Source organism: Physeter macrocephalus, chromosome 11 (genome assembly GCF_002837175.3).
Source record: "Physeter macrocephalus isolate SW-GA chromosome 11, ASM283717v5, whole genome shotgun sequence".
Taxonomy (NCBI): domain Eukaryota; kingdom Metazoa; phylum Chordata; class Mammalia; order Artiodactyla; family Physeteridae; genus Physeter; species Physeter macrocephalus.
In genome coordinates this window covers 2241245-2260665 of record NC_041224.1, presented here as the reverse complement: position 1 = coordinate 2260665, position 19421 = coordinate 2241245, and the positions used below count along the sequence as shown (strand labels likewise).

At 35.5% G+C, this 19421-nt stretch overlaps 2 long non-coding RNA genes across 6 annotated transcripts in view; one reads left to right on the top strand and one right to left on the bottom strand.

Annotated features, from left to right (window-relative positions):
* The window catches only part of LOC114487255 (uncharacterized), a 364849-nt gene that overhangs the window by 188722 nt on the left and 156706 nt on the right, over positions 1–19421 (top strand). The gene's annotated exons all lie outside the window — the stretch shown is intronic.
* The window catches only part of LOC114487257 (uncharacterized), a 35448-nt gene continuing 23928 nt past the window's right edge, over positions 7902–19421 (bottom strand). The window contains exons 5-7 of one of the 2 annotated variants that reach the window (XR_008618454.1): positions 17385–17502; positions 9894–9927; positions 7902–8110 (exon numbers count right to left, since the gene is read on the bottom strand). This is a non-coding gene — a long non-coding RNA (uncharacterized lncRNA). The remainder of the gene's footprint in view (positions 8111–9893; positions 9928–17384; positions 17503–19421) is intronic. The other variant, XR_008618453.1, reaches the window with a different exon arrangement.

Below are 19421 nucleotides of genomic sequence, written 5' to 3'. Positions count from 1 at the left end.
TTGGGGGACAGGAATCTTGTGAAATACTGTAACAATTGTGATCAAATATTTGAGCTTGGTGCCGTCCTTTGAGATAGTGTTAATAGGACCACAACTGTAAACATAAGCTAATAAAATCTATTCACAGATTACACAAAGTTAAAAGAATAACAAGAACAACAAAACAAACTTCTAGCAGCATGTAAGAAAGTATATCAGTCAGGATCCAGTTGCAGGAAACTGAAACATTGTGGCTGTATTAAGTAAAAAAGAATGTAATAAAGGAATTATTGTTAGAAGATCTTGAAGAGGAGTGTCTAGGTTAACCTTTTAGGTAAAAACTCCCTGAACAACATCACTGAACTGGCCAGAATGGGAGCTAGTACCTGTATCCTAGTTAAGAAAGGGAAGAATCAGTTGGTCACCACTTGAAGTATTCTAGACTTTTTATTAAAAATAAATAAAATGATAGCATACTCATAGATACATAGAACAAATGAGTGGTTGACAGAGGGGAGATGGTTGGAGGGTTAAGCAAAATAGGTGAAGGGGATTAAGAGATACAAATAAATTATAGAAATAAAGAAGCCACAGGGATCTAATATACAGCATAAGGAATATGGTCAATGATATTGTAATAGCTTTGTATGAAGACAGATGGTTACTAGACTTACCACAGTGATCATTTCATAATGTATATAAATGTTGGATCACTATGTAGTACACCTAAAACTAACATGTAAGTCAACTACATTTCAATTAATATATATATATGTATATATATATATATTGCTGTAGTTACAATGTAGGGATCAGAAAGCTGCCACAATTGCTGCTAAATACTCACGTAGCTGGCAACTGAATCCTTGAATGTTGCTACAAGGAAACCCAGTGCATCTATTGTTAACGTGCTTGGCCATAGCAATAATTAAAATGGAAGGATGAAGGCCTCCTCCTTACTTCCACGATCTAGATATCATGTGAGTGCATCTAAGTGGTAAAATGTAACTGAAATGCAGATTCCTAGCTGTAGAGGAGTTAGGGACATACAATTTGTGATTTCTATCCTTTGCAGTAGAGGAAAGGGCACTCAAAGAAGGCTGCAGTAGGTTTTGAGTATCAACTTACTGTATCTGCCACAGCAGAGCAACCTAGTCATCAACAATAAAAATCAGGTTGGCTTTTGCAAAACAAAATGCTAGTCAACAAAGGAAATTCCATAATAGAATTTCAAAAGGAGAACATAGTAACTCCTACCTCATTTTCTTTCTTTTATGCAACACATTGTTAAATAAGCAAGGACTTAGAAAATGTCATCTGTTATAAAAAAAATTTACTTAAAGACTAAACTTGGTCAAACGTATGATAAGTTGAAATGAAAATCTCAAGAAAGGAAAAGTGTTGGTATGAAGGATTTATGGATTATTTATGGGTTATCTGTTAACTAACTGAAATCTCAATCCCAGGGATCCAGTTGGATCACATTTGGTCAGGTGAATTCTGTAGCTCAGGGTGGAATTTGGACCTGTATGTTTCCTTCAATTATTTTGTTTCTACTTCTGCTCCTTTGATAGTAATAGGAAAAGTCTTTATCTCTGTTTATCCCACAATATAGATGCAAGGCACTTAAAACCCCAGTGACCATCCTCCTCTACTTGCCCTTGCTAACAATGTCTAAACTATTTACAAAATTGGGCAGTTGGATATAGTGCTTTTGCTTCTATCCACAAAAGCAGAACTGCACATAGAGAAGTCTTTTAGTGCCAAGGAATTTCAGTCATGTTTTTCTGGATCTTTAAAGCTCTTGTTGAAAGACCTGAGTCTTTGTGGGCTGTATTTTAAATTGGAAAATATTAATAAACCAGGCATGGTAGATATTATCTGTCATCAAGACTCTCTTTATATTATCCCATCTCTTCTATCTGTGAATATTTGCCCCAAAATCTGTACCTACAGTATCTTCAGCAACATGCACAGTAAAATGGCACAAAAATAACTAATGTAAAATAATACCTTTAGAAGGGTGGTGTGTATGGTGATTTTTTTCCTCTATTTTTCTGTATTCATTAAGTTTTCCATGATGAGTTTATTTTTTAATAAATAATTTATTAAACTAAAAAAAGGCACTATACTCTTTTACTAGGATGCCAATTTTATTTTTTCTATCACTTTATCTAAAAGACTAGGTGGTTATCACACACATTAAAGATGATTATGAATATTGGGATTAAAGGAAGTGTATACTTTTCTGTATTTAAATTTTTTATTAATAAGCATGCATTAACTTTTTAATTGTAACAATATCCTTAAAGGCCCATTGTACTGTTCTATAAAAGAGCTTTGATGAAAGTCTTGGCTCAGAGCAACACAGAAGGACCCCTAGTTTCAGAATTGGGTTTTTTTCTTGCTGAATTAGGGATTGAACCTCTGATTTTTAGCTTCCCAGGGCTCACTGCTTGTCATTCAGTATGAGTAACATTTCTGGAAAATAAAGTCTGGAAACTATTTGTTTAAACAGTCTGCATTTCTTTTATGTTTTTGCTTGAGGTCAAAGGACCTGATGATTCCATTTCAACCTTTATATTCAGTCAGTTGTATTTCAGTTTAAATCTGAATGACAGAACCATGGCTCATGTAGAAATGTAGTGAATTCAGGTTTTGAATGCTTGTTTTTGTTGCCAGAATCTTAAGAGCCATTCAGAGATTCTCTACAGATTTATGAAACAAAAGTGCAATACACACATAAACACAAACATATACACGCAGAGACATATGTAAATAATCTTACATATACACATACCATATTTTAAAAGTTATTTCTAAGATAAGCAATGGGACTCTTGGGTGGAATATATATATCTTATAAAAACCAGTAAAATCAAGTAGAGTCATAAAATGCCTTCATAAATGTTTGCATAAAGTTGGGTACATAGTCTTTCACTTTTTTTTCCAACAAAGATACACAAAAACAGGACCGTGCCTGTTAAAAATGTGAAATGGATGGATTTTCTTCAACTCTCTCATACGTCCCTGTTAACTGCTCTTTGTTATCAACTCCTAACACTTTCCAGGAAGTCTCTTCTATACCTTTTCCCTCAAAACCTGCTCTTCACTAACGATGATGTTAGAAATTATATGGTAGCTGAATTCCTACTAAATTACAGATGACTTAGAAAGATCAAATGCAAACTGCCTGACACACTTGACATTAAAAGAGGGGTTTATAGTGCATAGTAGAAAAGAAAAACATCAACAATAAAGGAACATAGATTCAAGAATTCTTTGTTTACAGTTTGATCTTTTCATTTGTTATCTGTTTGAATTTAAGTCACTTAAACTCTCTGAGTTTAAGTGGTCTTTCTTTTATCAAATGAAGGTAATGAAACGTACCTTGGAGTGCTATGATGACCATTAATGATCTGTATGATTTTTCACATAAAGGCTGTCGTGTAGTAGGTACTTAATATTTCTCCACTCCCTGTTGAGTCACTGAACCCACAGGACTAGAATCCTAAGGATAACATTTCTGATGTTACTTGTAACCTAGAAAGAAGAATATTTGGGGCTTTTAATCTGGTGAGAATGATTGACTACAAACATTGGTGGATAGAGTAAATAATCTTCCAGAAGCTCTTCTGGGCTTTGTTCTATAACTCAATATTTATGTCCACTTAAATGATCTGATGACCCTATCTACTTAAGCAATCTTTTACATTTCATGCTTATTTATATCCTAAAATCATTTCTGATGGAAGACAAAACCGTGGGATATGAGGACAGTATAATAGCATTACCAGGATTGTTTATGAATGGCTATCCAGTTTAGTTATTCCCTGGCTTGGTAATCTCTACAGTGCATCATTCTGACCAGCGATGATGTTTGGGTGCTGCAGAACATAGCTGATGAACACACTTCCTAAGCCTCCCTATTGCTGAACTCAGCCAAAAAGCTACACATGAGCCTGAACAGATGTTTCTGTTGTTTAGGTCGATGAAGTTTATAGAGTGCATGTTTATCTTTCAAAAGAGAATGTGGAGAGTTCATTCAGTCTTGAGATCCAATCTTTCCGGAGGTTGGACTGCCTAGTAAAGTTGGAACAGAAACTGGATGAGCACATGAAGTCATTTGGGGGCTGTCAGAAAAGAGTCCTTTACTACTTGGTAGGAAAGAAAGAGGACACATGGAAATTGATTTGCCTACACATGGTTGATATTTTACAAGACAGAACCTAGACAATAGTTTGCATTTTAATACATGTAACACATCTTCGTTATAATGGATACTGAAAAAAATGTGCTCCATGGCAATTTAGTATATATGAAATAAGCACAAAGCATCACAATTTCCTACACATATTTCATATGATTAGAATAAAGTTATCTACACAAGGAGGAAAAACAAGAAAATGAAAATTTTGCATATCATATGTGTGAGTCATCCCTGATTTAAAGTGTTGGCGATGGAAAAAGAAGATTGTACTTGTCCAACTAAGCATTTGTCTTCTAACAGTTTAGCAAAGGGGACAGACATGAAAGTAGTCAATTGCAATGCAGTGCTATAAAATATATGTAAGCTCTACCTTGGAACATTTATCTTTTTTGTTGCCAAATATCAGATCACTTTCGTATTTTAGAGGAATGCAAACATAAGTGGAAAGGCGGGCCCTATTCTTCATTATTAAGATTAAAAAGCGTAGACAATATTCCTCTGAATCCTCTCAGTGAAGAGTATGGGTATGTCACCCAAGTATGACTAAAAGCCAGAGCTAGCATCATAGGTGTGTGACCTGTGCCTAGAAGGGTACAGCATTTGGTTTAATGCTCTTCTGTCACTGTCTTAAAATTCTTAATAATTTTTGGATGAGGGACCTCACATTTTCATTTTGTACCGGGCTCCACAAATTGTACAGCTGGTCCCTGCTAAGAGCACTTTTCACCCAACTTGAGAGAGTGAAGCAGAGTCACTTGGGGAGCTGGAAAGGGCTGATGGTGCCTGGGAATGAGCTGGAGATTCATGATGCAACAGGAAACGTTCAGAGGTGGTGGAGCCGGGATACACCAGAAGTGTACATGGAGGGCTGGCAGGGCTGTTGGTAATAGCAGGTTTCAAGAGACAGCTTTCTCAGGAAATCATTCTGGAGAAGGATTTTTAACTCCACCTTGATGAACTAACAATAGCACACATTTTTATTCTTCCTACTGATTATCTGGCCTACTGTAGTAGTCTCCTAAGCCTGCCATAGCAAATACCCACAAAGTGGGTGGCTTAAACAGTAGAAATGTATTATTTCCCAGTTCTGGAGGCCAGAAGTCTGAAATCCAGGTGTTTTAGCATTGGTTCCTTCTGGAGGCTTCAAAGGAGAATTTGTTCCATACCTCTCTTCTTGGTTTCCATTCGTTGTCAGGAATCCCTGGAGTTCCTTGGCATGTTCCTTAGGAGATACATCACTTTAGTCTCTCCTGTCATTACATGCACATGACCTTCTCCCCTGTCGTTAAGTATATCTATGTCCAAATTTCCTTTTTCTTATAAGGATACCAGTCATATAGGATTTAGGGTACACCCTAACTAAGTATGACCTCATCCTAACTTGGTTATATCTGCAAAGACCTTATTTGCAAAGGACGTCACATTTACAGGCTCTGGGTAAGACAAAAATTTTTGGAAGACACTATTCAACCCAGTACAGCTATTAATACCCTTTTTAATCAATTTCTTTTTTTAACTTAAATTATCCAGAATCTCATTCTGTTATTTTCAACCATGAATTTGACAAGTATGGGCATCTTGGGTTGGTTAGGGAAAAAGGTATTCTCAGACAGATTTACATATGAGCTGCATCTTGAGTAACACCTATGAATGAACAGAAAAGATAGAGTAAGGGGATGCCATTCCATGCTGACATACAAAGGCACAGAGGCTGAAAGATAGCATTAAATCCTCTAGATCTTCAAGTCATTCATATGTGTGGAGGATTTGGGGAGCTGGTGGCCAAGATGGGGGATTTGAGAAACAAGGCACTAAAGAGATCTAAAGGGATCAGACCAGAACAGGATCTGCAGCTCAAACTTTATCCATAGGCAATGAAATGATATTATGATTTTATTATGATAAAAAGGTATTCTCAGACAGATTTACATATGAGCTGCATCTTGAGTAACACCTATGAATGAACAGAAAAGATAGAGTAAGGGGATGCCATTCCATGCTGACATACAAAGGCACAGAGGCTGAAAGATAGCATTAAATCCTCTAGATCTTCAAGTCATTCATATGTGTGGAGGATTTGGGGAGCTGGTGGCCAAGATGGGGGATTTGAGAAACAAGGCACTAAAGAGATCTAAAGGGATCAGACCAGAACAGGATCTGCAGCTCAAACTTTATCCATAGGCAATGAAAATGATATTATGATTTTTACATGAGAGTGACATGAATATGAATGTGTTTTGAAAAGATCCCTCAAGCAGCAGTAAATAGACTGTGGAGGAAAAGAGGAAGAGGGGAGATTAATTTAAAAAATAAGTGATGTAGCCCAGGAGATGCTGTGAATTAAAGTCGTGACTGTGGCTGTAGCAGTGTGGAGATCAATTGTGTCTGGAATCCATGGGACTGGTGAACGTCTAGATGTGAGAAGTGAGAGAGAGGAAGAAAATAGGGATAACTTCAAGGATGAATGATGGTGTCCTTCTTCTCTGAGGTATTAACCCATTATCCATGAATTAACCATTAAATTAACCATTTCTCAATCATTTTGGAAATTAATCTTTTCTCACACTTGGCCCTACTGACATTTTGGGCCAGAAAATTCTTTGCCATGTGGTGGGAGAGAGGGTCCTGTAAATTTTAGGATGTTTAGTAACATCTCAGGATCTACCCATCATATGCCCAGTATTCCTCTACCACAGTTGTCTCTAGATATTGCCAAATATCCCTGGGGGCCAAGATCACCACTGGTTGGGAACTACTGAGTTCATAGGAAGTAGAGTAGGTTTGGGGTAGAGAGAGATGAGTCCACTTTGGTACCTTTTAAGTTTGTCATGGTTGTGGGACATCTGACTGAGGATGTTAAATATGTAGCTGGAGGGAGGTAACTGGAGCATACCTGAAAGATCTGGGCTATATTACAAATTTGAGAATATGGTTCCCATGTGATTACTTGAGACTTGGGTAAAGGCAAGATCACCCACAGAAAGTTTAAGAAGAATGGAAGACCAAGAACAAACACCTAGGATCTGCAACATTGGAGCTAATGTAAATTGAAGACACTGAGCTTGTCAAAGTGACCAAGAAGGACAGCCTGAGAGTCTTCCTCTCTTCCTCCCCTGTGCCTCTCAACAAGTGTACACTTGTACAAGCCTCTAATGATAATCATTAAACCACTGAGGAAACAACAATAACAAATAAGTGGTTTAGGGACCCAAAGCCAGGGTTTAAGCTACTTGTAGAGTTTGGTAAATGGCTGTGGAGAAGGGTGATATCTCATAAGTAACTTAGAACTTTAAAACAATTTTTAAAATATCTTCACTCTGGAAAAAGTATTAGAAGAAAAGTTGTAAGAGTCTAGCTTTACACTTTTGGTAGTGTATTCTCATTTCTGGGCAGGTTCTTGGTAATGCTGCCCAAAGCTAAAACTCTAAGGACATTTAACATATTTTGATACCTTTAAACTTTTCAAGTAAATAATTTAAAAATAATGAAAATCTCCTAGAGAGATGATCTCCTGGGTAACAGACCCAAGCAGTAATTGGCCTTAGAACCTAACACCAGTAGTTGACATCACAAATTTAACCTTTAAGCAGCATTGCAAGTAAAAGCCCCATTTCTCATTGACTGAATGCATCTTTTATTTTATTGTCCTTTTAAAATCACACATGTCATACATGAATATGTTATTGTTGTAAAAGATTCAAACCACACAGAAATATTTAGAAAAAAACATGAATGTGCCCCTTCTCCCATCCAGTGCTCCTGCTGCTTTCCCCTCCTTTCCTCAGATGCAGCAATTCTCAACCGTCCGGAGCTCCTCCGTCCAGTGCTCTGTGTTGCACACCGAGTGCACGCCACTGAATGTGAAACATTGTTCTGCAACTGACTTTTTTCTCTTTCCGTATCTTGGAGGTATGAAAGAACCTTTAGCGCCACATAAACAGAAACGTTTTCCTTTCAATAACCAGAGAGAGTGAGCAAATGTAATTAAATCAACCCAACCCAACATTTATCACAGAGAATGACAATGACAACACCACTGACAATTCAGCTAGCTGACACGAAGCTTTTGGAACCCATCTGCAGGAAAAATTTGGTGAAAAGCACGTTGCATTTGAAGGTCTCAATATTTAGATGTGATGACGGCAGAGGTAAAATAACATCCCTCATCTCGTGGCAACAATAAACCATAAGGGTGACAGTATTCTGTTTTGCTACAATTATCTCTTCATTCTACATCAGACATGTTTAGAGGTAAGATAATGAAATTACCTGAAAAAAATCTGGAAAGCAAGATTAAATAATTATTTTCTTTGTAGCAAAAGATACTTAGCCACTTTCTTATTCTCGTTATTTCTGTGCCTTGCCCTCATGGGACTATTTCCTAATAAGGAATTAACTTGGCTGAGGAGGAGCCTGTGACATTGACCTGACAATTTCATTTGCTCTGTAATTCCAATTCAACCCTTATCTGACAGAGATGATGCAAAAAAGAGTATTTGCCATGAAGCAAATCTTTAGTAATCCTATAGGGGTATCTTCTCTAAGAATGTTAAAATTAAGCCTGATATTTTTCACCACTGATTTTCTCCCCCAAGTTAATGCTGTCCTGACAACATTGTTTATCATCTTGACATAAGTGTGGAGTATTTCTCTATCATCAGAGAAAATTGCTCTATTTATTCCACATCGAGTGATTCTTTCCTAAATTAGAATAACAAAGTCTATTTTATTCCTCACTGTCATTTACTAGATAAATCCCATCAATAAATTTGCTGCTTCTTTGTGAATAAATTCTCTCTGCTATCATTTTCATTTTATTGCTAGTCACATCTTCCATCCGGACCCTATTACTCACCTCCTTGGACTTTAAGTTCCTCCTTCTCAATGAAATAAGCTGTTCTTAGTACTTTTTCCCCCAAGTCAGTACTAAATGCTCACATCAAATATTAATGGGAAGAGGACTGGCTGGGGATTAAAAACTCATGGGTCAGAGTACCATTTCCGTCCCCTCTGTCCAAACATGTGACTTTTGGGCAAGCTGCTTGTCAGCTTGATTTTCTTCATCTGTAGAAATGGGGGAGTGTGCTATCTGCACTGCTTACATTCCCATGGTGGTTTGGGGAATAATAGAAGAAAGGTCTATGTAAAAGATCTTTGTAAACCATAACACATTTTATAAAGGCAAATTGTTAAAGTACCAGGCACAGCTGAGGTACTCCTAAAACATTCCGTAAGTATTAGTTGAATCAATTTCTCCCACTCCTTGTTTGCCTATACCAGGGGCTTCACAGAATAAGGGGGACAAGAGTTGGAGTGAACTTTCTGACTTATAACTTTGTTCCCGCCCACTTCCACCAACTTCACCCATCTCAGAGATCAGTCAAAACATGCAGATGGGCCTCCACTGACTATGTCTGAACTGGTGATTCTGCCACTCTGGGCAAAGCTCATTGATCCATAGAGTAAGTACTTTCCCCAAGCTGAGTTAACTGAGCCTGTCTTCTGGTAATTTGTCCTTTGATAGGGGAGAAAAAAACTTTCCTTGTTACTAGAGTGGAGTCAATTAATGACTGGGCCCTAGAGAGAAACCTTTTGAATCACTGCTAACACCCTTAGCTTTACCAGGATATCTTTTCTTACTATGTCAGATTATTAAGTACTTCCTAGGAACCTGTGAAATAGACAAACGATAAATAATACCTACCTTATAGGGCTGTATAGCGTGCATGCACCAGTGCCTGAGACATAGTAAACATTCAATAAGTATTAGCTATTATTATTTTTATTTTGACCAATACCTAGCATATATGTTATTTAGTAATATTAGTTATTTTTTGAAGTGATTTTTTTCCAGCTTCATTGACATATAATTGACATGACATTGGTAAGTTTAAAGTGTACAACATGTTTATATATTGCAAAATTATTACCAGCATAGCCTTAGCTAACACCTGGATCACACCACATAATTATCATTTTTTTTGTGGTGATAACATTTAAAATCTACTCTTAGAAACTTTCAAGTGCGTAATACAATATTGTTAACTATATTCACCATGCTGTACAGTAGATCCCCAGAAGTTATTCATCTAATAACTTGAAATTTGTACTCTTTGACTAGTATCTCCTCGTTTCTTCCATCCTCTAGCCCCTGATAACCACTGTTCTGGTCTGCGAGTTTGGCTTTTTTAGATTCCACATATAAGCGAGATCATATAGCATTTGTCTTTCTTTATCTTACTTATTTCACTTAGCATAATGCCCTCAAGGGCCATCCTTGCTGTTGCAAACAGGAGGATGTCTTTTCTCATGTCTGAGTAATATGTCGTTGTATATATTTACCACATCTTCTTTATCCATTAGTCCATTGATGGACACTTAGATAGTTTCCATATCTTGGCTATTGTGAATAATGCTGCAATGAACATAGGACTGCAGGTGTCTGTTTGAGTTCTGTGAATATATACCCGGAAGGAGGATTGCTGGATCATATGGTAGCTCTATTTTTAATTTTTTGAGGATCCTCCATATTGCTTTCCATTGTGGCTGCCCCAATTTACATTCCCACCAACAGTGCATAAGGGTCCCCTTTGCTCCACTACCTGGCCAACACTTGTTATCTCTTGTCTTTTTGATGATAGCCATTCTAACAGGTGTGAGATGAGATCTCATTGTGTTTTTGGTATGCATTTCCCTGATGATTAGTAATGTTGAGTACTTTTTCATGTACCTGTTGACTCTTTGTGTGTCTTCTTTGGAAAAATGTGTATTCAGTTCCTCTGCCCATTTGTAATCAGAGTGTTTAGCTTTTTTGTTTGTTTGTTTTGCTGTTGAGTTGTATGAATCCTTTACATATTTTGTATATTAACCCCTTATCAGATGTATGATTTACAAATATTTTCTCCCATTCTGTAGATTGCCTTTTCATTATGCTGATGGTTTCTTTTGCTATGCAGAAGCTTTTATTTTGATGTAGTCCCAAAGATCAACAGATCTTTGCTTTTGCTGTCAAATCAAAAAAAGAAAAAAAATCATTGCCAAGATGGATGTCAAGGAGATTACCCCTATATTTTCATTCAAATCTTTAAGCCATTTTGAATGGATTTTGTGTACAGTGTAAGGTAAGGGTACAGTTTCATTCTTTTGCATGTGTCTATCTAGTTTTCCCAACACCTTTTATTGAAAAGACTGTCCTTTCCCCACTATATATTCTTGTCTCCTTTGTAAAAAATTAATTGACATATATACATGGGTTTATTCTGGGCTCTCTATTCTATTCCATTGATCTATATATCAGTTTTTATGCCAATATTATACTGCTTTGATTACTATAGCTTTGTAATATAGTTTGAAATCAGGAATTGTGATTCTTCCAGCTTTGTTTTTCTTTTTTCAATATTGCTTTGACTATTTGATCTCATTTGTGGTGCCATACAAATTTTAGGATTTTTTTCTCTATTTCTTGAAAAAGGCCATTGGAATGTTGATAGGAATTGCATTGAATCTATAACTTTGGGTTGTATGGAATTTAACAATATTAATTCTTGTAATCTATGAGCATAGAATATCTTTCCATTTATTTGTGTCTTCTTCAATTTATTTCATCAGTGCCTTATAGTTTACAGTATACAGATATTTCACTTCATTAAATGTATTCTGAAGTATTTTATTCTTTTTGATGCTACTGTAAATGAGGTTGTTTTCTTAATTTCTTATTCTTATAGTTTGTTGTTAATGTTCAGAAATGCAACTGATTTTATGTATTGATTTTGTATCCTGCAACTTTACTGAATTTATTAGTTCTAACATTTTTTTGGTGGGGTCTTCAGGGTTTCCTATGTATAGCACCATGTCATCTGCAAATAGTGGCAGTTTTACTTCTTCCATTCTAATTTGGATGCCTTTTATTTCTTTTTCATGCTTAATTTTTTTCACTAGGAATTCTGGTACTATGTTGAATAAAAGTGGCAAGTGTGGGCATTCTTATTTTTTTCCTGGTCTTAGAGGAAAAAGCTTTCAACTTTTCACTGTTTAGTATGATGTTAGCTATGGGCTTTTCAAACATGGCCTTTATTATGTTGAGGTATGATCCCTCCATACACAGTTTGTTGAGAGTTTTTATCCAAAATAGGTGTTGAATTTTGTCAAATGCTTTCTCTGAATCTATTGAGATGATCATAAGATTTGTACCCTTCATTTTGTTAATGTGGCATATCACACTAATTGATCCATGGACGCTGAACCATCCTTGCATCCCTGGAGTAAACTCCACTTCGTTATAGTGTATGATCCTTTTAATATACTCTTAAATTTGATTTGCTAATATTTTTTTGAGGATTTTTGCATCTATGTTCGTCAGGATATTGGACTGTAATTTTGTTGTTGTTGCATCCTTGTCTGGTTTTGGTATCAAAATAATACTGGCTTCATAAAATGAGTTTGGAAAGTGTTCCCTTCTCTTCTGTTTTTTAGAAGAGTTTGAGGAGGGTTGGTATAAATTATTATTTAAATGTTTGGTAGAATTCACCAGTGAAAGCATCTGGTTCTGGACTTTTCTTTGTTGGGAAATTTTTTATTAGTAAAATCTCCATACTAGTAATTGGTCTATTCAGATTCTCTATTTCTTCATGATTCAATCTTGATAGGTTGTAAATTTCTAGGAAATTATCTATTTTTTCCTATGTTGTACAATTAGTTGTTGTATAATTATTCACAGTAGTCTCTTACAATCCCTTGTATTTGTGTAGTATCAGTTTTAATGGTTCTTCTCTCATTTATTAGTTAATATTTGAGTCCTCTCTCTTTTTTTCTTGGTGAGTCTAGTTAAAAGTTTGTCTACTTTGTTTATCTTTTCAAAAAAACAGCTCTTAGATTCTTTGATCTTTTCTATTGTGTTTTAGTCTCTATTTTATTTATTTCCACTCTGATCTTTGTTATTTTCTTCCTTCTGCTAATTTAGGGCTTAGATTTTTCTTCTTTTTCTAGTTTCTTGTGGTGTAACATTAGTTTTTTTAATTTAATATCCTTTTTTCCTTAATTTAGGTGATTAATACTACAAACTTCCACTGTAGAACTACTTTTGCTGAATCCCATAAGCTTTGATATATGTGTTTCCATTTTCATTTGTCTCAAGATATTGTTTTGATTTATCTTTGATCCTTGGTTGTTTGAGAATATGTTGTTTAATCTCCACATATTTGTGAAATTTCCAGTTGTCTTCTTGTAATTGATTTCTAGTTTCACGCCATTGTGTTTGGAAAAAAATTCTTGATATGATTTCAGTCTTCTTAAATATATTAATACATGTTTTGTTCTCTAACATATGATCTGTTCTGGAGAATGTTCCACTTGCACTTGAGAACATCAGTAAGGACAATTACTTTAATGGATTTAAACACATATAATATATTTAAATGCATGTGTTTATAATACTTAAAAAAACATGCTGGCCACCTTTTAAAGTGCCAACTCATTATTTTGAAAACTGGTAAATAAAGAATAATATTTTTTAAAAAATAATGTGTATTCTGCTGCTATTGGATAGAATGTTCTGTAAATGTCTGTTAAGCCCATATGGTTAATGTGTAGTTTAAGTCAAATGTTTTCTTACTGCTGTCTGGGTAATCTATACATTGTTGAAAGTGGAGTATTGAAGTCCCCTGCTATTACTGTATTGCTGTCTAGTTCTCCCTTTAGGTCAGTTAATATTTGCTTTATGTATTAAATGCTCCTGTGTCGCATGCATGAATATTTACAAATATGATATCTTCTTGATTAATTGACCCTTTTATCATTATATAATGGTCTTCTTTGTTGTTCCAGTCATTGGCTTAAAGTCTATTTTATCTTATATAAGTATATCTATTCCAACTTTCTTTTGGCTTCCTTTTGCATGGGATATATTTTTCCATTACTTCACTTGTAGTCTGTGTGTGTCTTTATGTCTGAAGAGAGTCTCTTGTAGACAGAATATAGGGTTTTTTTTTGTTTTTTTAAAAAAATCAATTTAGCCACCCTAGCTCTTTTGATTGGTGAATTTAGTCCATTTACATTTAAAGTAATTTTTGATAGGTGTGGACTTCTTATTTCCATTTTGTTAATTGCTTTCTGGTTGTTTTATAATTCCTGGTTCCTTTCTTTCTCTCTTATTCCTCTCTCTCTCTCTCTCTCTCTCTCTCTCTCCCTCTCTCTCCCCCTCTCTCTTTGATTTGGTGATTTTCTGTAGTGGTAGGCTTTGATTCTTTTGTCTTTATCTTTTGTATTTCTGTTATAAGCGTTTGCATTGTGGTTATCATGAAGATTACATAAAACATCTTATAATAGCCTGTTTTAATCTGATAACAACTTAACTTTACATGCTTTACATTTGTCCACTCCCTCCCACATTTTATGTTTCTGATATCACAGCTTACATCTTTTTACATCGTGTATCCCTTTGCAAGTTGTTATAGCTATAGTTAATTTTAATGCTTTTGTCTTTTGACCTTTATACTACAGTTATAAATGATTTACCCAAAACCATTACATTAGAGTATTTTGAATTTAAATATATATTTACCTTTACTCATGAGTTTTATACTTTCTATGTTTTTCTGCTACTAACTAGTGTCTTTTCATTTCAGCTTGAAAAACTAACTTTAACATTCCTTGTAAGGCCAGCCTAGTGGTGATAAACTCCTTCAGCTTTTGTTTGTCTGGAAAATTCTTTATCTCTCCTTCAGTTCTGAAGGACAACTTTGCCAGGTATAGTACAATATTCTTGGTTGGCAGTCTTTTCTTTCATCACTTTGACTATATCATGCCACTCCCTTCTGACCTTCAAAGTTTTGGCTGAAAATCCATTTATAATCTTATGGGGACTCCCCTGTGTGTAACAAGTTGTTTTGTACTTGCTGCATTTAGGATTTTTTCCGTAACTATTGACAATTTAATTATAATATGTCTTGTTGTGGGTCTCTTTAGATTAATCTTATTTGGAACTCTGAGCTTCCTGGATTTGGATGTCTGTTTCTTTCTACAGGTTAGGGAACTTTTCAGCCATTTTTTTTCTTTGAATAAGCTTTCTGTCCCTTGTCTCTCTCTTGTCCTTCTGGGACCCCTATAATGCATATATATTGTTCCTTTTGATGGTATACCAAAAATCTCTTAAGTTATCTTCACTGTTTTTCATTCTTTTTCTCTTTTTGCTTCTCAGATTAGATGAATTTCACCATCCTGTCTTCAAGTTCACTGATCCTTTCTGCTGCTCATCTAGTCTGCTGTTGAACCCCTCTATTGAATTTTTTAGTTTACTTATTATATTCTTTAGCTCTGTGATTTGCTTGGTACTTTCTAATATTTTCTATCTCTACTTTAATATTCTTACTTTGTTCATGTCCTCAGTGAACATCTTTATGACTGTTATTTTGAACTCTCTAATAGGTAAATTATTCATCTCTATTTCATTATCTGTTTCTGGAGTTTTATTTTGTTCTTTGGGATATATTCTCTTTCTTCATTTTTCTTACTCTCTATATTGGTTTCTGCACATAGATAAAGCAGCCACCTCTTGCAGTCTTGACAGAATGGTCTCATGTGGGAGATGTACTCCGTCAGTCAGTCCAGCCTGAAGTCTTGTTTGTCTCTTATATTTTTGTAAATACAAAGCCACCTTCTTTGTTCCTGATGCCTCTCAGTATTTGAGGATGTGCCAAGACCCATCAGTGTCCCAAAGGGGAGAAACACAGCCAGCACTTAGATGCCAATTGATTGGAAACTGGAGTCTCAGACAGCAGCTTGGAAAGTATGTAGTTAGGCCACACTCAGGAAGAAACCAGAAGGTTGGCATTTTGCCTGCTCCCCCTGTGCTTGGTCCAGGTGTAAAGCTGTGTGTGCAGAGGTGCTTCTATACCCATTAAAAAATGCTTCTTTGCTGCAGTCCTGTGGCACTTGAGAATGCAAGCCCTGTTGGTTCTCAGAGCCAAGTAATCCAGGTGCCTATCCTTGGCCTGTGGCTGGAAAAGCTGGGGAGCCAAATGTATGTACAAGCTTCTTCCAGAGAAACACTGGCATCTTGAAGTAGGCTACAGGGAGTGAGCAGAAGGGGTTCCACAAGCTTCCTGGTCTCCAGGAAAGATGTCATTCAGTCCATAAGGTGTGTGCTAAATTAGAAATCTGATGCTCAGGCAGCAGCTTTCAAAGTATGCAAATAGGCCTCTTTCAGAGACAGACTGGGAGATGAGCGTTTCTGTTTGTCCCCTCTGTTCTGAGCTTGGGAAGATAGCCAGTTAAGAACTGTTTCTTTGTTTGCTGCAGTACTGTGGGACTTGTGAATTCAATCCCTTTTGGATATTAGAACCAGGCAATCCAGGAGCCTGTCTCTCACATGACAGCCACCTAGCCTCGAGTGCAGACATATGTACAAGCACCTTCCAGGGAGATACTGGTGATTTATAGTGGTCCAGAGGAAGAGGCAGAGGAAATATCCACTGGCTTCCCTGGTCACCAGGTAGGATGGCAGTCAGACCCTAGATATGTGCTAAATTAGAAGCCTTTCCGTCTTTGTTCACGGAGAGTGATTTCATTTTCTTAAAACTGCTGAGAGATATTAATTAGTTTTCCCTTTATTTATGGATTTATATGCATTTAGTTTTTTCAAAAATCTGCAACAAATTCCCATATAATATGCTGTCTTGGGTATGTATTTTTCTCTCTTTCTCTCTGGTACTGCCATAACTGGATCATAAGGCATATTTAATCTTAATAAATTATGAAAAATTACCCAATAAAGTAGTTCTGCCCATTATCTATTATGGCTGCATGTTTCTCTATTTACCAGTATGTCATGTTACCAAATTTTTGAAAGATTTAAAGGTGTTATGAACTCATTGATTTAATTTGCATTTCCTTGATTACTGCTTAGAAGCATTTTCATATGTTTATGACTATTTATATTTCCACCTTTGTAAACTGCCTGTGTTCTATTTGTTTATTTGGTATCTGATTTAGAAAGTCTGTTTTCCTCCTGAGACTAGTGGAGTATTCCTTGAGAAGCCTGAGAATGTGTTAATGTTCTCTCTTAGGCCCCCAACTTTTAGGTATAGACAAGTGAGAATGAATTCTTTTAGAACAATATTTTAAATGAGAATTAGGATGAGCTGTGAATTATAAATTTCAACAGCGCTATTCAAAGTGGTGCCAGCAGCATCAGCCTTACCAAGAGTATTCAGACACGTGCATTCTCAGGCCCTCTTCAGACTACTTTGTCAGAACTCCAGGGGCAGGTCCAGCAAGCTATGTTTTAATTTAACAAGCCTCTAGGTGACTGAGAAGCACTAAATTAGACCATTAAAAGAAAAAAAAATCAGTTAGTGATTCTAAAGCTAGTTTAAGATTATATTTGTCTTATTAATGTTTTAAAATTTATTAGTAGTATACACAACTTGAATGAGTCTCATGATAATTATATAGAGCAAAAAAAAAGTCATTCTCACACATACTGTATGATTCTATTTATATAACATTCTAGAAATGACAACATTATAGAAATGGAGAACAGATTAGTGATTGCCAGGAGTTAGGGAGGGTGGAGGGTAGTGGAGGGTAGTGAAGGTTTGGGAGGTGGACTTGATAATAAAAGGACATAACCAGGAATCTTTGTTCTGTTGGAACTTCCTGTATCTTGACTGTGGTGGTAGATATACAAACTTAGACATGTGGTAAATTGCACAGAACTAATACACACACACACACACACAAATTAGTGCAAGTAAAACTGGTGAAATATGAGTAAGACCAGTGGATTACATCAATGTCAATATCCTAGTGGTGATATTATACAGCTTTGCAAGATTTGCTGAAAATTGGGTAAAGGATTTAAAGCATTTCCTCGTATTACTTCTTACAACTAGAAATGAATCTACAATTATCTCAAAATAAAACGTTCAATTAAAAATGACAACAAAAGTTTTATTAGATTTAATTGCCATCAATTCCCTCCAAATATTCACAGGAAACTGGGAAAATGGCTCATTGTCATTTTCATTCAGAATTTGGCAAAATGTTCCAATTCTCTTAATCATATATTTAAAGAATTAGATAAATTAATAAACATGCTAGGTGAAGAGCATTTAATTTCCTATTGAAAAAAACTAAGAAAAAATCATTTTGAAACATATATTTAATTGTTCTTCAAACAATATATGACTAATGTTTTAATCTTATGTTAACAAAGACATGCTTAAAGAGGAAAAAGTATCATATATTTTAATTTTTAACTTTTAGGATTGGGCCAATTTTTATTTGAATGACAATCCACTTTGGGATAGTAAAAGACTGAAATTAGAGTGTAATTTATGCAGAACAGACTTAAAAAGAACCATGGGAACTTTTTTGTCAGAGATTTCCAAGGAAATTGGTAAGACTCAATTATGTGAGTTGATTAAAAGCACAAAATATATGTTTATACTTTTGGTCAAGGCAAGAGTGACCCTCGGCTGTTTAGTTACTGTTGTTAGCCTGATCTGTGCTTGTTCTGTCACATAGCAATGCAGTACAGTTTCATTCTCTTGTTTACAAAATAATACAATCTTTCGTATATTGCCACATTATTACTCACCATTATCTGTCACCATTCAGATCCTTCCTTATTTTTAGCTAATAAAGTCTTTAAGATTCTTTAATAAAAGTAAGATAACAAGTTGAAAGGGGAAAATAATGTCTCAAGTCTTATTTGCCTAGCAAGAGACTGAAAGTCTCTGTAGAATTTCTAGGTGATAAAAAAATCTCAAATATTTTGAAAAATGCCTACATTACTAGTCTTTAAGTTGAAAAAGAAAAAATATATATGCAGCCATACCTTTCTGAAATAAAAAGAAAATAGCTATTATATGTCCTGGCTCTTCTTCTATTCAGTTTGTGACAGCTGGATCACACTGCTTTCAGTCAGGGCAGTTCTCCCAACCTACTCTGGCAGAATTTTCACAGGCTTTTCTCTTATCTTAGTCTCTTTATGAACCTTACCTCTATTTCTGTTACTTTATCTAATTTGGGAGATAAGCAGGGTCAAAAACAAACAAAAAGAGCTGCCAAAGAAATAACAGAGGCTTTTGTCTCTCTCTCCTCAATGGGAACATTCCTACCCACTAAAAAAAAAAAAGTAATGTAAATTGAAATGCAGTGAGTCATCTTTCTCTGTCATTTCCATGAGTATCACACCTGTTGTCCACCTTTGCAAGAAAGGTCACTCACTGAA